Here is a 9,500-nt window from a genome sequence, read left to right on the forward strand (position 1 = left end):
ACAAGTTCATAGTGAACCACAAGTTCAAGATGTTAACGTTACAACACATAAGGGCCTTACTGCCCAAGAGGGCATATACCGTCTCCATCGATTTGTCAGACGCATATTGGCACGTTCCAATAAGTCGCTGTCTCTCCCCCTACCTAGGATTCAAGCTACAACAAAAACTTTATGCTTTCAGAGCGATGCCCTTCGGGCTAAACATAGCCCCAAGGATCTTTACGAAGCTTGCGAGCGCAGCGCTCAAACAGTTACGCCTAAAAGGGTTCCAGGTAGTAGCCTACCTGGACGATTGGTTGGTGTGGGCAGCATCCAGAGCGGAATGCTTGCAGGCTTCCCTACAGGTGATTCAGATCCTGGAATATCTAGGTTTCATGATCAACAGAAAGAAGTCTCGTCTTTCTCCAGCTCAGAGGTTCCAGTGGTTGGGAATTCACTGGGATCTAGTGTCACACCGTTTTTCCATTCCGATGTCGAAAAGGAAGGAAATAGCGGGGTCTGTCAGGAGACTTCTAGGTTCCGAGAGGATATCAAGACGCGAACAAGAGAGGGTTTTGGGCTCTCTTCAATTCGCATCAGTAACAGACCCAGTGCTAAGAGCACAGCTAAAAGATGCAGCGGGAGTTTGGAGAACCTTTGCATCGAAAGAGCGAAGGGACTTGAAGAGACCGGTCCCACTTCGGCTACGTTCTCTTCTCAGACCGTGGTCTCAAGCCAGTCGTCTAAAGAGGTCAGTACCTCTTCAGCCACCCCCCCCCGTCAGTGACAATCCACACAGACGCCTCAAAGGTAGGGTGGGGGGTCACTCCCATCGGAAAAAAGTGCAAGGGACCTGGTCCAAGCTATTTGGGACTTTTCACATAAACTTTCTAGAAGCTATGGCAGTGCTTCTTACCCTGAAGAAAGTATCCCCACGTCACTCGATCCATGTAAGGTTGGTACTGGACAGCGAGGTGGTAGTGAAATGTCTGAATCGGCGGGGATCAAGATCTCCACCTCTCAACCAGGTAATGTTAGCTATATTTCGACTGGCGGAGAAGAAGAAGTGGCACCTGTCAGCAGTTCACCTTCAAGGAGTCCGGAATGTGACCGCGGACGCTCTATCCAGGGTTACACCGATAGAGTCGGAATGATCCCTAGACGCAGGATCATTCTCCTTCATCTTGAGACAAGTCCCAGAACTGCAGATAGACCTCTTCGCGACGAAGGACAACAAGAAGCTGCCGAGATATGTGTCCCCATACGAGGACCCCTTGGCGGAAGCAGTAGATGCGATGTCCCTCGATTGGAACAGATGGTCCAGGATCTACCTGTTTCCCCCTCACAATCTGATGTTGAGGGTCCTCAACAAACTGAGATCCTTCAAGGGAGTAGCAGCAATAGTGGCCCACAAGTGGCCGAACAGTGTATGGTTCCCTCTAGCTCTGGAACTACGACTAGAGTTTCTACCACTCCCGGACCCAGTTCTGTCCCAGCAAGTCCAGAAGTCGACTGTCTACGCTTCATTACAGAAAACCCGGACCCTGCAGCTCATGATTTTCTCTCCCTAGCGGTGAAGAAACGGTTCAGAATCTCGAAAGATAGCATCGACTTCCTGGAAGAATATAAGTGTAAGTCTACTAGAAGGCAGTATGAATCAGCATGGAAGAAATGGGTAGCCTTTGTCAAAGACAAGAATCCGCACGAGATCTCTACGGAGTTCTGCCTATCCTTCTTCATCCACCTCAACGGACAGGAGCTGGCAGCTAACACGATTTCTACATGTAAGTCAGCTCTGACAAGACACATTCTATATGCCTTCCAGGTAGACCTCGCTAACGAGATGTTTAACAAGATCCCGAAGGTCTGTGCTAGGCTTAGACCTTCAGCTCCTCCAAAGCCTATTTCATGGTCTTTAGACAAAGTCCTTCATTTTGCCTCATTACTGGATAATGAGGAGTGTGCATTGAAGGACCTGACTAAAAAGGTGATCTTCCTTTTTGCCCTTGCTTCTGGGGCCAGAGTTAGTGAGATTGTAGCCCTCTCGAGAGAGGAGGGCCGGGTTCAGTTCCTGGATGGGGGAGAACTGAACCTGTTTCCGGACCCTACGTTTCTCGCTAAGAACGAGTTGCCCACCAACAGGTGGGGTCCCTGGAGAATCTGCCCTCTGAAAGAAGATGCATCTCTATGTCCCGTAGAATGCCTAAAGGTCTATCTTCGTAGAACTTCAGACTTCTATGGGGGTCAACTATTCAGAGGAGAAACATCGGGCTCGAATTTATCTTTAAATCAGCTTAGGGCGAAAATTACATATTTTATTCGCAGAGTGGATCCTGACAGTTCACCCGCAGGTCATGATCCGAGGAAAGTTGCTTCATCCTTAAACTTCTTTAATTGTATGGATTTTGAACACCTTCGTTCATACACTGGCTGGAAGTCTTCCAGGGTATTCTTTCGCCACTATGCTAAGCAAGTGGAGCAGCTAAAGAGGTCTGTGGTAGCAGTTGGTTGCGTCGTTAACCCTGCTGTTTAACTCTGCGAGGAACAGTGGAATTATTTGGGTGATGGTAGCACAAGTACGGACAGGTGTGCCGAGCGTTTCTGACGCTAATGTCAGTGAATAGTAACATGGACGTTTAACTTTGATACCTGACAAGTGACCTGATTGTTTTCTTTCAGATAACCATACATCCATGCACTACGGTACTTGTGTAAATTGTTGGTCATCCACCTATCATATGTATATATTTGTGGTAACCATGTCGATTTATTGTTACTCAATAAACTTGTTCTCGGGAACCTCGCGTCTCCTTCACCTATATTGATTTCATTTTAATTATTGAGCATTTAGCCTATGTATATTAATTGGGGATATCTATAATAGCCTATTCCTTAATGCAAGCCTTGTTGCACTGGTTTATACTTTCCTTAGCATAAAGGACTCCACCCCTCTCTGAGGACGGTGGCGGCAGCAAGTTTAATCCTACGCAGATATAACCTTTTTGTCTATTTCTACTTCGACCAGGGTGCTGGTCGGGATTTTTCCCTTGGATGCTGTAGTTCCGTAAGGACTATGCTTTACTTCATATAGAGTGAGACCACTATATTGTACTGGCTTGCGAGTGATTCATACATAGGTATATGTACTCTTCGTTCGTTTCTAGAGTCTAGTAGGACTCCTCCCTGTAGGGGGCAGGAAGCGCTTTCATGGCTTATGATTAGTGAAAAGATGTATAACGGTAACATCTTAGGTCTTTCAGTCGAGTTGACTAAGAAACATCCACAGATACAGTAATGCTCTGGTATACTTCCATCAGGACGACATGGCTTGAGCCCAAAAAACGGATTTTGAGTGAAGCGAAAAATCTATTTTTGGGTAAGATGGCCATGTCGTCCTGATGGACCCGCCCTGTCCCTTTTCAAAAAAAAAAAAAAAAAAAAAAAAGAGAAAAGGGCTGTAGGATCCCTCCCTACATACAGTATCTGTAGCACCTCGTGTATCGCTACAAGGAATACAGATGGCGCCGTGAGAGGCGCAGGGCACGCTTACGAAACGGGGAGGAGAGATGCCTTATGAACGGCTCCCCCCTTTCTTATCGTTTTCGTTTTCTTGCCATTTGACCCCTACGAAGTGTTAACTCTATTCAGGGTATAGATTGCTATGAGGCGTGTCAAGAATACGTCCGCTGATATTTACGATATCCCTAAGGTCTTTTTTAGGGATACTCGCTCCAGGAGTTAGAATTCTGGGTACCTTAAGGTAAATTCTCTGGGAATATCGCCGTAGTTGTAATATACCCTAGGAAGCTGCCTTTAAGGAACTTCCATCAGGACGACATGGCCATCTTACCCAAAAATAGATTTTTCGCTTCGCTCAAAATCCGTTACTTTAAAGCTAGTTGTGGTGTGTGCCGGCCGGCAAGTGCTGGCCGGCACGTATCCCCCTATACTGTACTAGTATTCTTCAGTATAACATATACAGTAAGAAGAAAACTATGGTAAGGGTTTTGGTACAGCACTGTGTCTTCTAACACTATTGTGTTTTCTTGCACATCCCTTTGCTGTTGCCCTACAGATAGGAAAGTGAGTTCTTTCCTGTCTATTATCCAGGATTTTAAAATCATTGCTTAGGTGTGAGCTCCACCTGTTTCCTCTGGAAACCTTGCATTGGTTACTCTAGAAGAGATTAACCATTTGATTTTATTATCTGGAAGGCTGCATCAATGGGTTGTGAGGGAAACACAAGTGTGTGTCTTTCCTTTCTGAATTGTTATGCTATACTATGCATATCCAGTGATACATAGTTCACTTGATACTCATGGAAATTTCTTCTCTTTACAGAAGGACACTCCGAAGTGCGGAAGTGCTTTCTGCAACGTCCGCAGCAAGAACCTCTGCGGACATGAGTTTTGTAGGAGACACGTAGCATACGCTGTCTCCAAGGATGATCTCCGGTATTGGGACCCTCAGGTATGTACTGTGTGCACTAACCTGATTACTGAAACCTTTGATGGAGGAATCAAGGGATATAGCTAGGAAGAAGCTTCGTACCTGGGTAAGGGGCTTCCAAAAGAACACTTCTGGCCCTTATCTTCCAAGTGAGAAGATGAGGGCGTATCTTTTCCCTAAGGCATCAGCTGATGCAGTGATTCCCCAGCCTCAAGAGGAGATCCCCTAAGTTCAGATCTAGGTGGATGCTGTAGTTGCGGTCGCGATGCAAGACATCCAGTTAGATGACAGGATGTCTGATGTGGACGAGTGTCTGGAGGAAGACCTCCTGGCAGAAGCCCAGGATGAAGTTCAAGCCCCAGACCTTGTAGAGGTAGACGTCGACGAGGTGTCGGCTACTCCGGTTCAGATTCCGGAGCCTATTCCCTCAACATTTGCCGGTCTCCCAGTAGAGCTGGGACAGGCCCTCTCTTCTATTGTTGGAATGATCCAACAAATGCAGAAGGAGAATCAGGAGAAGGCGGCTGCAATGGAACTGCGAATGCAGTGCCTTGCAGAATCACATGGGCCCCAGAAAAAGCTCAATGTGAAAGACCTTCCCTTGTGCTCAGATGCTAACCCATGGAGGTATGCTGAGCACATGCCGATGACGACTGGAAAGATCTTCATCTCGGATAAGCTGGGCTCAGTTCCCCTGGAGGAGGTGGAATTCTGGCCCAGCAAAGCATCATATCCGGACTGTTATGTCCGGCTGAGGAAGGAACCAGCTTCAAAGGAGGAGATAGAGCCGAAGGAGGTCATAGTGATGGACCATGCTAAGGATCAAGCTCTACTTTCATCCTCGATGAAAGAGAGGGGCTTCTCTAACTCAAAGGTAGCCGCATTGAACAGGAAGCTCCCTTCCTTTGTGTCCTCGCCTACTAGAGCCTTCCCCTTTTTACAGAAAGGGTTTCTGGCTGTACTAAAAGCAGTCGAGGCCGGCAAGCCTTGCCCCTCCCTAGAGGAGTGTAAACCCTTGTCGCTGGCCCTGCCTATGGACCACAAAGACTGGAAGGACGTTCATCTTACGTTCTCAGTTGGAAAGTTGGAGGCTGATATTGCCGGACGTCAGTTCGGCGAGGACCTCCCTAAGCTGTCTGACTTTCTTTTGCGAAGAGAGTTCGTTACAAAAGAAAGACTGACTGCCTCAATGTCTCTTCAGACTACTCTCGAGACGATGGCAAGTGACCCCAAGGTCCATGAAATGTTCATGGTAGTGGCCAAGACTCATCTGGCCACAGTGACGAAGGACCTTCATGGCTTCGTCAAGGCAAGGAGAGCTTGTAGGGAGTTCGTGTTTACCTCGGCTACGGTGAGGCACGAGCCAAGGAAACTAATCCCCTCCAACATTTGGGGAAAAGACCTTTTCCCTACCGACTTGGTCAAAGAAGTTGTTGATAAGGCCGCCTTGGAGAATAGAAACCTTCTCCAGAAGTGGGGCCTGTCTATGAAAAGAAAGTCTTCCCCGGATGAGGGTCCTCAACCAAAGAGGAAGACTATGAGGACTAGGCTACCGTCTCGGCCAGCCAAGCCTGTTAGACAGCAACAGCAACTGCAATTTCCATTGCCCCCAGTGTCCCAGATCGTGGCACAAACCCCGACCACTTTTCAGTGGGTACCCCAGGCCGTGTCGACACAGTCCACGGCATTCACCCCAGCGTTCGAAGGGCAGTCTACTTCCTTTCGAGCAAAGCCTAGAGGAGCAGCCAGAGGCTCGTCTAGACGCCCCTCAAGGGGAAGGGGATTCAGGGGTGGTCGTGGTCAGGAAGGCAAGACCTCAGGACGGCAGTCCAAGTGAGGTGATACCGGTAGGAGGGAGACTTCTGAAATTTCGGGATCGGTGGACCTTCGATCCCTGGGCCCACAGCCTACTCAAGAATGGACTGGGCGGGAGCTGGTTCAGCACTCCACCCCCGTGCCTTCGGTTTTTCCAACACTCCACCCCCGTTATGGAGGAGTACGTTCAAGAACTATTGGAGAAAAAAGGAGATCCGAAGGGTGAAGCCCATCAATTTCTAAGGGAGGCTGTTTTGTGTTCCCAAGAAAGACTCGGAAAAGCTCAGAGTCATTCTGGACTTGTCGCCACTCAACAAGTTCATAGTGAATTGCAAATTCAAAATGCTAACACTGCAACACATAAGGACCTTACTGCCCAAGAGGGCATATTCCGTCTCTATAGACTTGTCAGACGCCTATTGGCACATTCCAATTGGCCATCGACTCTCCCTCTACCTAGGGTTCAGGCTACAACGAAGACTATACGCCTTCGGAGCCATGCCATTCGGGCTAAACATAGCCCCAAGGATTTTTTTGAAGCTTGCGAGCGTAGCTCTCAAACAATTACGCCTAAAGGGAATTCAGGTAGTAGCCTACCTGAACGACTGGTTGGTGTGGGCAGCATCCGAGACAGAATGCTTGCAAGCTTCCAGTCAAGTGATCCAGTTCCTAGAGTACCTAGGCTTCAAGATCAACAGAAAAAAGTCTCGACTTTCTCCATCTCAAAAGTTCCAGTGGCTGGTAATCCACTGGGACCTTTTGTCACACCGTTTCTCCATCCCAGCGAAGAAAAGGAAGGAGATAGCGGGTTCTGTCAAGAGACTTCTAGATTCCGAAAGGATATCAAGACGCGAGCAGGAGAGGGTACTGCGCTCTCTCCAGTTTGCTTCGGTGACAGACCCAGTGCTAAGAGCACAGCTAAAGGATGCAATCGGAGTTTGGAGAAGTTATGCATCAAACGCGCGAAGAGATCTGAGAAGACCAGCCGCTTCGGCTAAGTACTCTTCTCAGGCCTTGGTCCCAAGTCGGTTCTTCTTCAGCCACCTCCCCCGTCGGTGACGATTCACTCAGACGCCTCGAAGGAGGGATGGGGAGGTCACTCTCATCGGAAAAAAGTCCACGGGACTTGGTCCAAGCTATTCAAGACCTTTCACATAAAACTTTCTAGAAGCTAGGGCAGTGCTCCTTACCTTAAAGAAAGTCTCCCCGCGTCACTTGATCCACATAAGGTTGGTGATGGACAGCGAGGTAGTTGTGAGATACTTGAATCGACAAGGATCGAGGTCACCACCTCTCAACCAGGTGATGTTGACCATCTTCCGATTGGCGGAAAAGAAGAAATGGTACCTGTCGGCAGTTCACCTTCAAGGAGTCCGCAATGTGACAGCGGACGCTCTATCCAGGTTCACACCGATAGAGTCGGAATGGTCCTTAGACGCAGGATCATTCTCCTTCATTCTGAATCAGTCCCAGAACTGCAGATAGACCTCTTTGCGACGAAAGACAACAAGACGTTGCCCCTGTACGTGCCCCGTACGAGGACCCCTTAGCGGAAGCAGTGGACGCGATGTCCCTCGACTGGAACAGATGGTCCAAGATTTATCTGTTCCCTCTTCACAACCTTCTGTTGAGGGTCCTCAACAAACTGAGATCCTTCAAAGGGTAGCGGCAATAGTGGCCCACAAGTGGCCGAACAGCGTGTGGTTCCTCCTGGCATTGGAACTGTAGCTGAAGTTTGTACCGCTACCAGATCCAGTTCTGACCCAGCGAGTCCAGAAGTCAACTGTCTGCGCTTCATTACAGAAAACCCGGACCCTGCAGCTCATGATTTTCTCTCCCTAGCGGTGAGAAAGCGTTTCGGGATTTCGAAAGCCAGCATAGACTTCCTTGAGGAATATAAGTGCAAATCTACTAGAAGGCAATATGAGTCATCTTGGAGAAAATGGGTGGCCTTTTGTCAAGGCGAAGAATCCGCAGGAGATCTTGACAGACTTCTGCTTATCTTTCTTCTCCACCTCCATGGTCAAGGATTGGCAGCTAACACGATTTCAGCGTGTAAGTCTGCTTTGACAAGACCCATTCTATATGCCTTCCAGGTCGACCTAGGTAACGAGATCTTTATTAAAGTCCCGAAAGCCTGTGCTAGGCTCAGACCTTCAGCACCTCCAAAGCCCATTTCATGGTCTTTAGACAAGTTCTTCATTTCGCTTCTCTGTTGAGCAATGAAGAGTGTGCGTTAAAGGATTTGACACAAAAAGTTATTTTCCTATTTTGCACTCGCGTACGGGGCCAGGGTTAGTGAGATTGTAGCCTCTCGAGAGAGGCAGGTCGTGTTCAGTTCCTGGTTGGGGGAGAACTGAACCTGTTTCCGGATCCTACGTTTCTCGCCAAGAATGAGTTACCCACCAACAGGTGGGGTCCCTGGAGAATCTGCCCTCTGAAAGAAGATGCATCTATATGTCCAGTAGAATGCCTAAAGGTCTATCTTCATAGAACTTCAGACTTCAAGGGTGGTCAACTATTCAGGGGAGAAAAATCAGGCTCAAATTTATCTCTGAATCAACTCAGAGCGAAAACCACATATTTTATTCGCAGAGCGGATCCTGACAATACACCCGCAGGTCACGATCCGAGGAAAGTTGCCTCATCCTTAAATTTCTTTAATTGTATGGATTTTGAACATCTCCGTTCATATACTGGCTGGAAGTCTTCCAGAGTGTTCTTTCGCCACTATGCGAAGCAAGTAGAGGAACTAAAGAGATCTGTGGTAGCAGTGGGTCGCGGTGTTAACCCTACTGTTTAACTCTGCGAGGAACAGTGGTCTTAATTGGGACGATTAATTCCAGGGTGAGTGTGTAGTTACATACTGTACTACAAACTAAGTGAGGGCACTGTGTTGCCCATGTAGACTGTTCCATTTCCGAAGGTGAACCTAGCATAAGTGCAGACATGTGTGCCGAGCGTTTCTAACGCTAATGTCATTGATTTGTAATACAGACTTTTATGACTTTGATACCTCGGTATCTTAAAAGTGGTATTTAATGTTTTTCTTTCAGACAAACAAGCTCTGTTTACTATCATACTTATGCTTAAAGTTTTGGGTTATCCTCTTCTTATGTATATATATATATACAATTGTGGTTAACCTGTCTATTTATTGCCTGTCAATAAACTGGTTCTTGAGAACCTTGCGTCTCCTTCACCTGTGTCAATTTATGGGTATAATTGAGCATTCATTCTATGTACCTTACCTGGGA

The sequence above is a fragment of the Palaemon carinicauda genome, chromosome 34 (genome assembly GCF_036898095.1).
Source record: "Palaemon carinicauda isolate YSFRI2023 chromosome 34, ASM3689809v2, whole genome shotgun sequence".
Taxonomy (NCBI): domain Eukaryota; kingdom Metazoa; phylum Arthropoda; class Malacostraca; order Decapoda; family Palaemonidae; genus Palaemon; species Palaemon carinicauda.